This window comes from Euphorbia lathyris, chromosome 4 (genome assembly GCF_963576675.1).
Source record: "Euphorbia lathyris chromosome 4, ddEupLath1.1, whole genome shotgun sequence".
NCBI lineage: Eukaryota > Viridiplantae > Streptophyta > Magnoliopsida > Malpighiales > Euphorbiaceae > Euphorbia > Euphorbia lathyris.
The window spans coordinates 90,082,437-90,097,371 of NC_088913.1; the positions used below are offsets into that span (position 1 = coordinate 90,082,437).

Here is a 14,935-nt window from a genome sequence, read left to right on the forward strand (position 1 = left end):
GAATTATGTCAGGGTTGGATCGAGTGTCGACGTATGATTTTTGGAATACATTTTGCGGTTTCACACATCTATAGTGAAGGGAATCAGGTTGCTGACGCCCTGGCAAACGTTGGTAGGTTTGTGGGTTGTTTCTTTCACTCTATTGATTTTTTGTGACTTTTTCTATCTTTTAATATATTCGGGTTTGGGTTTGGAGGCTTAGGTGATGCCAACCTTGTTTGGATTCCTGGGTCTTTTTCCTTTGTCCCCCACTTTCAATCAAAAAAATTAAGAATATGAATTATTAAAAAGTAAAAAAAAAAACCATAAAATATCAATATCCTTATTTGCATTTTACACAAACAGCTATTAACAATCAGTTAACTTTTACCAAATAAGTTTAGATAAATGATTAGTCAAATTAATTATAGCAATCAACTAACAACTAACAACTATTTACCAAACAAGACTTAAAACTTTTTAAATTCACTATATCTAAACTTAAAGTATACAATACAATAATTTAAAATTCAATTGAAATATCATAATATCCTAATTTGATTGTGCTTCCGATAATGTTTCATCTCTCTATCAAAAGGTATTTAGGATTTCGTCTCCCATTTGGGACCCTTATGAGGATTTAATCCTCATAACGGTCCCAATTTAGCATATTACCCGTTATGGGTATCTGCTAACTAAGGATAAAACCGGTAGTTTTTCTACGGGTTTCATTTTGTAAAGAAACCGGTAGATTAACTACCGGTTTCATTAAAAAAAATATATTTTTTTAAATTCAACTGAAACGTGTAGCTAGTCTATTGGTTTCAATTACATAATGCAAACGATCTTCAAAAGACAACAATATGAAATTTCAGATGATGAAATTTGGACCAAAAAAATGAGAAAAGAAGAATGAAAAAAGCAGATGAAAGCAACAGTTATTAATTTGACAGAAAACATTACGAATTACATTGTAGCTTCTTACTACTTTTTTTTTAATGATAGTTTCTTATTACTTATTTACATACTAGATACATATGGAACTATTAAAAAAGACCAACACAATATAAATTCAAAATTCACAAGATAATTTCTTATAATAAAAGCAACAAACTTAATTATAACATTTCAGGAAAGATTCGTACATGCAAAAATTGTGCAAGCATATTATATATATATAATTTGTCCGGTTTCTCAATTCAAGGCTCCTCAGTAGGTAATTTTTGAAATATGACATCCAATTTGACAAGGATGGAGACATAAAATTCCAAGATAGCCGGAGGAGCATTTGCATTTTCTGTTTCTCTGGTAGACTCATAACTTATTTTGACTAAAGATCCAGCTCCAGTTCCACTTCCAGATCCAGATGAAGTGCTATTACCACTTAAGTCAATGGTATATCGAAATGATTTGCAGTAATCAAGAATATCTCCGGCTATTACTTTGTATGAAAATTTCCAAATTTCTTCTTCAACTGTGTATGTTTCTGTCTTGATTGGACATCCTGTTTAAAATTATAAAAAAAAACTTCATAGCATACAAAGATAAATTAGCTAACGACTTAGAATTAATTAGTTACTTCTCCGATTTTGAAAGCATGTCGTGTAAGAAATTGTAACATGGCATTCTAAAAAATTACTACTTGAAAAAAGATTTTTACCTTGAGCATATTAGACGAGGAAAATAGGTGGGTTATTGTTCACTTTATCAATTCGATTGTAAACATCAGGCAGAATATAAGCTAGTTCTTGATTAAAAATACGCTTCATTCGCACCAGAGCTTCTGCATTTATCTGAAGTTTGAAAGTAGCTTCGGCAGAGTATTTGAAGGCCATATCTAGTCCAAAACCTAAAATTATAGTCCACAGAAGACAATTTATCGTTTACTTAGATTTTTTTTTTATGAAAGATAGGGACGAGATCATAGAACCGTAACCAGACATCCCAATATCGTTTACTTAGAATTAATTCTAATAAAAGTTAAAACTAATTCTAGTAAAAATTAATTCTAAAGTATAAAGTCTAAAGAAACCAAACCAATCCACAATTGAAAAATGTTGTTGAAAAATGAACTAAGACCAAAGTACTATCAATTGAAATAAAATACCAGTTGAAAAATGAAGCTAGTTTAAAATGAAGATAATTGAAATGAATTGCAATTAAAAAAGAACGAGTATAAAATGAAGATAGTTGAAAAATAAACGAGTGCAAGCTATATTGAAAGTCAGATTACGATTTACAGTAGCATATAAATACTAAAACTGAGATAAGCCAATTGAAATTCCGGTTAATAGTAGAAACCAAACAATTAGTCTATCAACTGAAGAAATACAGTACTCCTGTGTACATTAGATACCAGTAAAAAGATAGGACTTAATTGTTATTTATTTTGATGACCGGTTCGATGTTATTTAGGATGTGTTGTGTACATCAGAAATCAACTCGGCTAAATTGAAATATAAATGGTGTTACGTGCTTTGTTGCAGCTGAATTTTGATGTATAACAGATATGGTGGAAGCAAAAGATGCTGCCCACTCGCAGCTGTTTGGACCACTATAAGAAAGCTCAGTAGAAGCTCTTGAATCAGGTGAAGAATTCGGAGATTGAGAAAGATGTGTACTTTGAAGAATACACAGAAGCTAGTCATCGAATGAATGAACTTGAAGCAAAGGTGAAGAACATGAGCGATCGATTAATTGTCAGAAACCGGAGAGCTAAAGAGAGCAGCTTTCTCATGTTTTACTCCAATTAAACGCTTTACAAGGAGAGCTACTTTGTGTTCAGAACTTGCTATTGTTTCAGATATGACACATAATACGAACAAGCTCAAATCTGATTTGAAAGACAAGGAAGAGGAAAACTCTTATTAAGCATTTCAAATTGGGGTAATGGAAACCGAAATGAATCAGTTAAAACACGAACTCAAGAACGCAAATGATAAGGTAAGTCATTTGAATTTCGAAGTGGAGACGGTGATAGATGAGTTGAAGGTGGCAAAAACAGAAATGGAAGAAGAACTTGCAGCAGCTGAAGGAAGAGGTAGAAAAGTGAACTGTTAAAATCATCGATCAGATCCCTGAACTAGCAAGAACAAGGGCAGAAGCAACAAAGAGAGCAAGAAATTTACAGTACAGCATATAAATACTATTTTTACATTTCATGGCATAGTATCCACAATCAATAAACTTATGAGATTGAAAATTCATTTGAACAACTTAACGATTTTAGCAAAAAAACTAAACAACTAACATGGTCTATCAATGAAATCCAATTTTACATCTAAAGAGGAGATTAAGAAACTATAAAGACCACGATAAAAAGCATAAAGCCCATTGACCCCCAAAATTACGAAGTCAAAACAATTAGCTCCTCATTCTCCTCAAATCATTAAAAAGGCTCCTAAACTTGGCAAAACCGACAATTAAATTCAATAAATGAAAATTATAACAGAACATCCAAAACCCAATATCAGCAGCTAGTCTGTTAATTTTAGGTGTCCAAAACTTACTCCACTACAACTTCAATTCAGACATGTTTCACAAAACATTCCCGATGATTTAACAAAAAGTGTAGAATATAAAAGGCAACAAGTTTTGAAATAGAACATCCAAATTTTGTAAGAGGGTCCAACCAAAAAAACAAGAGCACCCCAGCCTTTAATGGCAAGATTAAACTTACATATGCTTTAGCAATTTAAAAAACCCTAGAAATCAAATCATATTAATGAAACATCATATCAATGAAACAACTAATTATAAGAAACACATCACATTAGAAAATAAATCAAAATAAATTTCAAACAAAGGTGGAAAGCAAAACCCTAGAAACCCTAGAAATCTTGAAAATGCAAATTCTTGTAAGCAATAAAGAATTAAAGTCACCTCTCTCTCGGGAGTGAAATTTTGCTGGTTGCTTTTCTCTCCACACAATCCTCTAGTTTGCGGTTGGAGTAGTCAATTAGAAGAAAAACAAACAAAAAAAAATACAATACAAGAAAGGGAAGTAACAACAGGGATGGACGGTGAGGAAATGTGTGAACCGAAAAGGAATTCGTACCTAGATTTTGATCTGCAGTGAAAAACCATGGAAGACCTAAAAGGCAGACCAAAGGAGAGAACGCTTCTCCGTCCTGATGTCTGGACACCTGGAGAGACAATATGCTAATTTTTTATTTATGGTAGGTATAAGCTACCAAAAAAGGTCTAGATTTTTAGAGAAGTTCAATTTAGGCTCCACGTATAAAATAGCATCAATATATGCCTAATATTTAAAAAAAAAACCCCTAAATTTATACTTTATTCCTTTATTTTATTATTTTATTTCTTTTCATTTATATTTATGTCTTTCTTTTTGTAATAATTAGTAAGAATAATGTTAATGTTAGTCTTTATATAGGGGCAATTTTGCGGCCCACTTTTTGGGCCTTATAATTGGATTACCAAACTAATGTTTTTTTTTATGAGATTACCAAACTAATGTTGATTGGTAACATAATGACTAAATTTTTTTCATCTTTAATTTTAGTCATAAACTATTAATTTTCTTATACAGTAAAACCTCTATATAGGAATACTTTATATAAGAATAACCTCCAATTTGTTATAAAAAATTTCGGTCCCAACTTGGGCCGGTTATAAATAAGAATAACCTCCCAAATGTTAATTGTTATACATAATCCAAGTCCCACCTTTAGAAACTATACCTCTATATAGGAATAATTATGTAAATAATGTATATATGTATTAAGGATTTAAACAAAATTTATTAAAAAATTTAAAAATTATTGAGATTAAATATGAGTTGGCACACAAATTCCAACTTTAACTATAAATTCTTACCATTTTCCCATAAAACTCTTTTCTTTATGTATTGGAAACTAAACTCAAAACTTTTCCAATTCTTTAGGTATTGGAAATAAAACTCGTAGACTTGATATGTTAAAATTAAATTTATAAACTTTAAGTGTTGATTTTTTTTTTTTTGGTACCAAACTCTATATAAGAATAACCTCCCAATTGTTATACAAATTGTCCGGTCCCAAACGTATTCCTATATAGAGGTTTTACTGTAGTGATAATTCAGTTTTATGCTTAATTTAATTTGCACCTTGATTAATCAACTGCTCTTGGTATATGTATCTATACTATATATAATAGCGGAAGCAGAGAAAAATAAGGAAAAGTGTTTTAGAGACATTTTTGATGAGTTGTCGACGTAGTAAAAAATCAAGATTAAAAAGATTTAATTAATAAAAAATAATAGATTTATCTTTATAATAAATTAAATAATTATTAACCCATTAATGAAAATAATAAAAGAAAGTAAGAGTTAGAAAGTAAGAGTCACGGGAAGATGAAAAAACACAAAGCAAATGACATCCAAAAGTCACAAATAAATTTCTATATAAAGCATGATAGATAGTATTCCGCCATTATATTCATTGGTCATGATAGATAGTATTATATTTTTTTTTTGATCAGAGATAGTATAGTATTATATTTCTGAAGGTAATTATTCGATTTTTTTTTCATATGTTGTAGTTATTTTGTTCTCAATTGTGTTGTTGTTTTATTTTTTATTAAACAATAGTTGTTATAGTTTCATCTTTCAGATCCATTTCTGTCGTTACCCAGGTTCTATACCTCTCGCTACCTTATCAATGTTTTTCTTTTTTATTTGTCTTTTTTTTTTCAAACTGATATCTCCAATTGAAGAAACCCGATAGAAATAGAAGATGCATGTACAACTAAAATCGGAAAACACAAAAGTTTCAAAAATTACAAGAAATTCTTACGTTTCTCAAGGTAATTATTCGATTTTTTTCATATGTTGTAGTTATTTTTGTTCTCAATTGTGTTATTGTTTTATTTTTATTAAACAACAGTTGTAATAGTTTCATCTTTCAGAGATGAAATTCCATTTCTATCGTTACTCAGGTTCCATACCTTTCGCTACCTTATCCATGTTTTCTTTTTTATTTGTTTTTTTTTTCAAAATGACTAAAATAAAGATTTTATATATTTGCATTTTTTTTAGTATATGTTGCTAGGTGTTATCGTTTCGATTGTTAACTCTAACTAAATTTATATTTTCGGCTTTATATGAACTAAATTTGTAGCTTTAATTGAAGTTAGATTAATTTTTCTAATTCGAAACCTGTTGAAATTCACTCATTTTTTTTAGTTTGAGTTTTATCTAACTGATATGGATTGTATTTTTTATTTTTATATATTTTGGTACAAATAGATATAAAGTTTCACACAATAGTTGTTCATTGAAGTTTGAGACATATTGAATAAAATATTAAAGAGGTATTGAAATATTATACTTATAAGGAAGTTTATTTCAATTATAAATTATGTTATATTATTATTATTATTATCAAGAAGTTATTTTTTTCAGTTCTCTAGACAAAGAGATTGTAAACATCTAATGCACTTGATAAGGTGTTTATTCTTGAAGAATTTGGATTATGCTAGATACGAATTCAAAATGAACGTAAATAAAAATAAAATTTGATGCTCAAAATCCTAAAAATGTACATTAATTATGAGATATTGAGATAATTGATTTTGCAACGTTGGCTTACATAGTTTCAAACTATTATATTATGGTTTGTACAAAATTGTTGGTATTTCAAGAGTTTTTAACATATGAAAATGAAACATGATCATAGGACAAGTTGTTGGAAAGTATTAATTAAAAAATATTATTATTTGAATCTCTTCAAATTCTCAAATATTGAGCATAATGATTCTAATTAATAGAATTAATTTACATATTAATTATAAAACTTTTTTTTTGTACTAAGTAGACTTAATACTTCATTAAGAAAAAATAAATTTTAATTAATGAGCAAAAAATATTTCCACTCTCCTCTTTATATGCTTATATCTTGACATTCTATCTTATTTTCGAAAAAAAAACGAGAGTAAGATAGTTCTCTTCTAATTATCTTTTTTGTCCATTCATTTTTGTTTTCTATTCTTTTATTTGTTTTTCTTGCTTACAAAATTCAAGAATATATAATTATTAGAAAATATTAATGAAATCAAATAAGTGATATCTGCGAGCGTGACTGATATTCTATATAGTGAACGAATGAAGAACAAATTGATTGACTTACTTGATGAGATATCACGATAGAAAAATATGAGAAATCATCACCTTAAGCTGATTCAATTGGATATATTGGGTTATTATAGCATAATGAATAATTGAATTCGAATACTTGGTGATCATGAAATTCCAATAAGGAAGATGATTATCATCAAGATGAATTTGTGACTAATTCTTATAAATTTTATTTTTTTATATGTAACATATTAAATTGATAAAGTTTCTTCATGTGGAACATTAGAAAAGTATTGATTGTAATAGTTTATAGCATAATATATTGATGTTGCTTCCACTTTAACATAGATTGTAATTCTTTTGTATCGTAAATATAATATTTAATTTTAATTGTAGTTTAATCCAATTTTTGGTTTTCATTATATTCTAATATATTTCTTAACTAATCTCCTATTTTATTATTATTGTTTCATAAAATTCCAAAATATGAAAATGTATTAAAATTACTAAAAAGTACAAATCATTGAATTTTGTAAAAATAAATAAATCATTCACCTTTAATTAATATTCTATAAAAAATAATCAATTATTTTCAAAATTAATTTAATTTGAATTATCAATAAAAATATATATTAATTTCAAATATACATAATATAAAAAAAATTCATAGCATGATATAAAATTACTTAAAAGTAAATATATCAATTTATTTATTTATCTAAATTATATAAAAATTTCGTATCCCGTGCATCGCACGGGGTTTAGACTAGTTTATACTAATTTCAGAGATCATGTGATGTGAGCATTGAATAAAACGTTGGATTCATAATTGATGTGATTAAATAGAGACTCTGTAGGTTCCACAGTAGTTAGATAGTCAGTCAACATATTGCATTTATAGTATTAATAAAGTCTAGGATTCATAATTGATGTAATTAATGATTTAAATGTTGATTCAGACTCTACAAATTCCTTAGTAGACACTCATGCAAAATCCAATCCATATTGTCAGCCAATCTGCATTGCTGTGGTTAAAAGATTTCCATGCCAAAAACAAAAGAAAACGGATTTTAGTTGGAAAAGCTGTGTTAAAGACGGGTAAAGTAATGTCAACGGGCTTTTTGTAGTAAAATTAGAGGTTTGAGTCACTTTAAAGGTTAAGAGTGATGTTTGGTGAAAAGAGGTTTGAAATAGTTTATTAGATCCAAAAAGCTAACTATATGAGTTTTTTCAATTAACTTATTACTCCATCTCTTTCAGAATCATGTCAACAATTAATAAAGCCTCGAATTCCTAATTAATGTAATTAATGATTTAAATGTGGATTCAGACTCTACAAATTCCTTACTAGACACTAATGCAAAATCCAATGCATATTATCATATTATCAGCCAATTTGCATTGCTGTAGCCTGTGGTTATAAGATTTCCATAAAAAAAAACGGATTTTAGTTGGAAAAGTTGTTTTAAAGTCTGGTAAAACAATCTCAAAATGATTTATAAGACCCGGTTGTTTGACTTGCTGTTTGTTGTTTCCTGTTACTGTTTGCTATTTGATGTTTGAAAAGGCTGCTTTTCTAAAAAGCAAAGATTTCCTATTTTTATAAAAAGCTAGTTTTCAGCTACAAAAGGCAAACAGGAAATGTCTAACCAAACACATAAAACTCTCATTTTCGAAGTGAAAATGCAAACATAAACTCGAAAAGTAGCAACCAAACACCTCCATAGTCTTTTTATACTTGCCGATCTTGCGGCACTATCACAGCTTTGTCCATGACATTGACAAGGATATGTGGTGAAAGATTGTGTTCGTGACAATATGCTAACATACTATGGTTCTATGAACGTCGACATGCTCTTGTAACATCCATTTTTTTTAGACCGTCTCATATGTTCATGCGGGTGTATTTAGTGAGAATCAGATATATATATTTCTAGCAATTTTAGAATCATGTGAACAATTAATAAAATGCAGGATTCATAATTAATGCAGTTAATAATCAAGACTCTATAGATTCATGTGAATAATTAATAAAATGCAGGATTCATAATTAATGCAGTTAATAATCAAGACTCTATAGATTCCATAGTAGTTAGACGATCGGTCAATATATAGTTATGAATATTGTATTTTACTCTCTCTGTTTCATTTTAATTGTTTTTTAAGGTTTCTACACACATATTAAGAAACCTATTAATTAGCCTAAAAAGTAGTTAAACATTACCTTATTACCCTCTTGCAATTAATGCTTAAATGTCTCTGCAAATTTCTCTCTCTTATTATATGAGGACAAAGTTGGAAAAAACACATTTAATGCACCTTGAAAAGTGTAAAACGTCAAATAATTTGAAACAAAAATTTTTCCCCAAAACGTCAATTATTATGAAACGGATGGAGTATATAGTAATTTCAGAATCATGTGAACCTACGCACTGTCATTTGCTATAACTAGTATTGTGCCCGCGCGTTGCGCGGGTGGATAATTTTTTTTACAACATTTTAATATTTTTTAAATTTTATATCATTTAAATATAGGGATACAATTAATATTTTGTTCTAAAATAATTTAAATTTATAAATTATAAATAAATTAACATACATATCTTTATAATTGCTTGATAATAGGTTTTGGAAGTTGTTGAAATCATAATCTATTGGCATGTTTGCAAGGGTCATTCCTTTCCGTTCTTGCATAATATTTTTCTATATAATTTTGCAATTCTAAAATATTTACTACACTTTGTGGCGATATTTTTCAATCAAATTCTAGTTCTCCTAAAAAAAATTTCTTGTACTTTAAAAAATCTTTGATAAATCCATGAATTTGAAATAAGCATGTCTTTTTTTTTAAAATTTTATTTGGTTTATATAGTAGTTCGGAGGTTTAAATATTGTGTTAATTATTACAATGAAAAAATAAATGTATTATAAATTTTTTTAGTTCTATTGGTTTTAATGTTGTTAAATGAATGAAATTTGAATGGATCCTTACATATTTTTTTTATCGTTATATAATTTATTTTGGTTGGATATTTTGTAAGTTATTTTATTATATCTATTAAATATAAATATAATTTTTTCAATTAAGTTGGCTTTAATGCTATTTATTAAAGTTAAATGAATGAAATTTGAATGGACCTTACATATTTTTTTTTGTTAATGTGTTATAAAAAAAAATCAGTCACATTTGTTTTAATGATATTTATTAAAGTTAAATAAAGGGAATTTGAATAGATCCTTACACATATTTTTATCGTTATATAAATTTTTTTTCGCTGTGATATTTTATAAGTTATTTTATTCTCTATACTATATATAATTACGGAAGCAGAGAGAAATGAGAAGAAGTGTTTTAGAGGTCTTTTTGATGAGTTGTCAACGTAGTAAAAAATCAGATTAAAAATATTTAATTAATTAAAAATAATAAATTTATATTTATAATATATTAAATAATTACTAGCCTATTAATTAAAATAATAAAAGAAAGCAAGAGTTACGAGAAGATGAAAAAACACAAAGCAAAAGAAATCCAAAAGTCACATATAAACTTCTATATAAAGCATGATAGATAGTATTCCACCATTATATTCATTGGTCATGACATATAGTATTATATTTCTGAAGGTAAATATTCGATTTTTTTTTTCCATATGTTGTAGTTATTTTGTTCTCAATTATGTTGTTGTTTTATTTTTATTAAACAATAGTTGTTATAGTTTCATCTTTCAGATTCATTTCTGTTGTTACCCAAGTTCTATACCTCTCGTTATCTTATCCATGTTTTCTTTTTTATTTGTTTTTTTTTTCCAAACTGATAGCTTCAATTGAAGAAATCCGACAGAAATAGAAGATGCATGAACAACTAAAACCGGAAAACACAAAAGTGTCAAAAATTACAAGAAATTCTTATGTTTCTCAAGGTAATTATTCGATTTTTTTTCATATGTTGTAGTTATTTTTGTTCTCAATTATGTTGTTGTTTTCTTTTTATTAAACAATAGTTGTTATAGTTTCATTTTTCAGAGATGAAATTCCATTTCTGTCGTTACCCAGGTTCCATACCTCTCGCTACCTTATCCATGTTTTCTTTTTTATTTGTCTTTTTTTTTTCAAAATGACTAAAATAAAGATTTTATAAATTTGTATTCTTTTTTAATATATGTTGCTAGGTGTTATCGTTTCGATTGCTAACTCTTAACTAAAATTTAGATTTTCGGCTTTATATGAACTCAATTTTTGGTTTTCTCAATTGTGCTGTTGTTTTATTTTTATTAAACAATTGTTATTATAGTTTCATATTTCAGAGATGAAATTCCATTTCTGTCGTTATCCAGATTCCATACCACTCGCTATGTTATCCATGTTTTCTTTTTTATTTATTTATTTTTCAAAATGTCTAAAATAAAGATTTTGTATATTTGCATTCTTTTTTAGTATATGTTCCTAGGTGTTATCATTTTGATTGTTAACTCTAATTAAAATTTAGATTTTCGGCTTTTTATGAACTCAATTTTTAGTTTTAATTGAAGTTAGATTAATTTTTCTAATTCGGAACATGTTGAAATCCACTCATTTTTTTTAGTTTGAGTTTAGCTAATTGATATGGATTGTATTTTTTTTTATGCATTTTGATACAAATAGATATAAAGTTTCACACGATAGTTGTTCATTGAAGTTTGAGACATATTAAATAAAATATTAAAGAGATATTGGAATATTATACTTACAATGAAGTTTATTTCAATATAAATTATGTTATATTATTATTATTATTATTATGAAGAAGTTATTTTTTTTCCAATTTTCTAGACAAGGAGATTGTAAGCGTCTAATACGTTTGATAAGATGTTTATTCTTGAAGAATGTGGATTATGCTAGATACGAATTCAAAATCAAGGTAAATAAAAATAAATTTTGATGCTCAAAATCCTAAAAATGTACATTAATTATGGATATTGAGATAATTGTTTTTGCAACATTGGTTTATATAATTTTTAACTATTATATTATGTTTCGTACAAAATTGTTAGTATTTCAAGAGTTTTTAACAGATGAAAATGAAATATAATCATAGGACAAATTATTGAAAAATATTAATTAAGAAAATATTATTATTTGAATCTCTTCAAATTCTCAAATGTTGAGCATAATGATTCTAATTAATATAATTAATTTCACATATTAATTATAAAACGCTTTTTTTGTACTGAGTGGTTACAATTGCGATTTAATTCTATTTAACTAAAATTAATTTATGGACTTAATACTTCATTAAGAAAAAATAAAATGTTTAATTAATGGGCAAAAAATATTTTCACTCTCATCTTTATACGCTTATGTCTCGACATTCTCTCTTATTTTTTTTTAAAAAAACCCGAGAGGAAGATGGTTCTCTCCTAATTATCTTTTTCGTCCCTTCATTTTTTTTCAATTCTTTTATTTGTTTTTCTTGCTTACAAAATTCAAGAATATATAATTATTAGAAAATATTAATGAAGTCAAATAAGTGATATCTGCGAGTACGGCTGATATTCTATATAGTGAAAGAATGAAGAACAAAATGATTGAATGTCTTGATGAGATATTACGAGATGAAAATAGGAGAAATCATCATCTTAAACTGATTCAATTAGATATATTGGGTTATTGTAGCAGAATGAATAATTGAATTCGAATACTTGGTGATCATGAAATTCCATCAACCAAAATAATTATCATCAAGATGAATTTGTGACTAATTCTTACGAATTTTATTTTTTTTATATGTAACATATTGAATTGATAAAGTTTCTTCATATGCAACATTAGAAAAGTATTGATTGTAATAGTTTATAGAATAATATATTGATGTTGCTTCCATTTTAACATAGATTGTAATTCTTTTTTATCGTAGATATAATATTTAATTTTAATTGTAGTTTAATTCAATTTTTGTTTAACCTATATTGTAATTCTTTTGTATCGTAAATATAATATTTAATTTTAATTATAGTTTAATTCAATTTTTAGTTTTTTATTATATTCTAATATATTTCTTAATTAATGTGCTATTTTATCATTATTGTTTCACAGAATATTTGGAATATGAAAATGTATTTAAATTCCTAAAAAGTACAAATCATTGAATTTTGTAAAAATAAATAAATCATTAATCTTTAGTTAAAATTCTATAATAAAAAAGTAGTCAATTATTTTTAAAATTAATTTAATTTGAATTATCATTAAAAAATATATATTTATTTCAAATATACATAATATAAATTTTTTTCATAGCATGATATAAAATTATTTAAAAATAAATATATCAATTTATTTATTTATCTAAATTATATAAAAGTTTCATACCCCGTGCATCGCACGGGTTTTCGACTAGTATCTATTAAATACAAATACAATTTTTTTAGCAATATTGGTTTTAATGCTATTTATTAAAGTTAAAAGAATGGAATTTAAATGGATCCTTATATATTTTTTATCGTCATATAATTTTTTTTTTGAGATATTTTGTAAGTTATTTTATTATATCTATTAAATATATATTAGATTAGATATAATATTTATAATTTTCCTTTATTACTTAATTGATGGACTATTAATTGAAAATAAATAATGTATTAATATAGTACTAATTATATAAAGATAATTAGAACTCATTAATTCATTTATTCTCTTTGCTCCTACGATGCCAACTAAGCGAAAAACCATCTGAAACTCCTCTTGCAAATTCTCGCTGCTTCCGTAATTATATATAGTATAGATAACGTTTTTATGTTTCGTGTCCATGACCATCTCCTTTTTGTATTCGTATTTTTTTTTTGTTTGAACATCATTTGTGAAGTGATATAATATTTCTCATTTATTTTCTTTGATTACAACAGTATAAATACAAGCCTATTTATAAGGTACAAAACTCATTTAACAACTAGAAAAATTCTTTCCAAATTAAAACACAATTCCTTGTTTTCCAATGATTTTCCTTATTTTAATTAGGAAAATTTATCTATTCTTTGTTTAATTAGTGATTGATTATGAAGAATAGAGAGAGAGATGATCGAACGGTAGAGAGAGAGAGAGGGAGCCGAATTAGGTTAGAGATAGATGATTGAAATAATTCTCTTGATTAGGGTTTTCATTGATAGATAGTATTTATATTACGGAGGTATAAACTTATCACACTACTGCAAAGAGTAATTATAAACCTAACACACTATTGAGAGTAGTAATACAAGTATAATTCTATACGTATTTAAGTATAATTATTCAGAAGATAATATTAGAGATAATAGGAATATTATCTCTAACACCCCCTCCCCCGGCAAGCCGATGCCTATCTTGAACTAGTAGCGGCGAGGGAAACATAACAAACCGCGAGCTGGGTAGCGGCTTGGTTAGAATGTCAGCGACCTGATCAGCTGTGGGAATGAAGCGAACACTAAGAAAGCCATTCGTAACCTGTTCACGGACAAAGTGGTAATCCAGCTCAATATGTTTCGTTCGAGCATGAAACACAGGATTTGATGTGAGATAAATGGCACCCACATTATCACACCATAGTTGAACCGGTGTAGGAATTTGAAATCCTAAATCGGAGATAAGGGATCGAATCCATAGCAACTCCGCAGTGGCGTTTGCAACTGCTTTATATTCACTTTCGGTGGACGAGCGAATAAACCACCATTATATTGTTCGAACAAATAGGAGAAGGTGACAGTGGATTGTTCCGGGGTGGTAAACGGAGATTCAAATCTCCAACCTGAGGATGGCCGCAGAGAGGAAGCCGGCGCCGTAGCAATCATATATTCTGTTCCAATATTGGAACCACTGGCCGGCAGAGAAGACGCAACCGACGCAGCGCCTGCCGGTGCATTTACAGCAGCACCA

At 27.4% G+C, this 14,935-nt stretch overlaps 1 long non-coding RNA gene across 1 annotated transcript; it reads right to left on the bottom strand.

Moving 5' to 3' along the window:
• Nucleotides 1-989: 989 nt before the first annotated feature.
• LOC136227269 (uncharacterized) lies at nucleotides 990-4,121 on the bottom strand. The gene is made up of 4 exons (XR_010687985.1): nucleotides 4,037-4,121; nucleotides 3,862-3,913; nucleotides 1,640-1,828; nucleotides 990-1,483 (listed from the first exon to the last, which is right to left on the bottom strand). It is a non-coding gene; the product is annotated as an uncharacterized lncRNA (long non-coding RNA).
• Nucleotides 4,122-14,935: the final 10,814 nt, after the last annotated feature.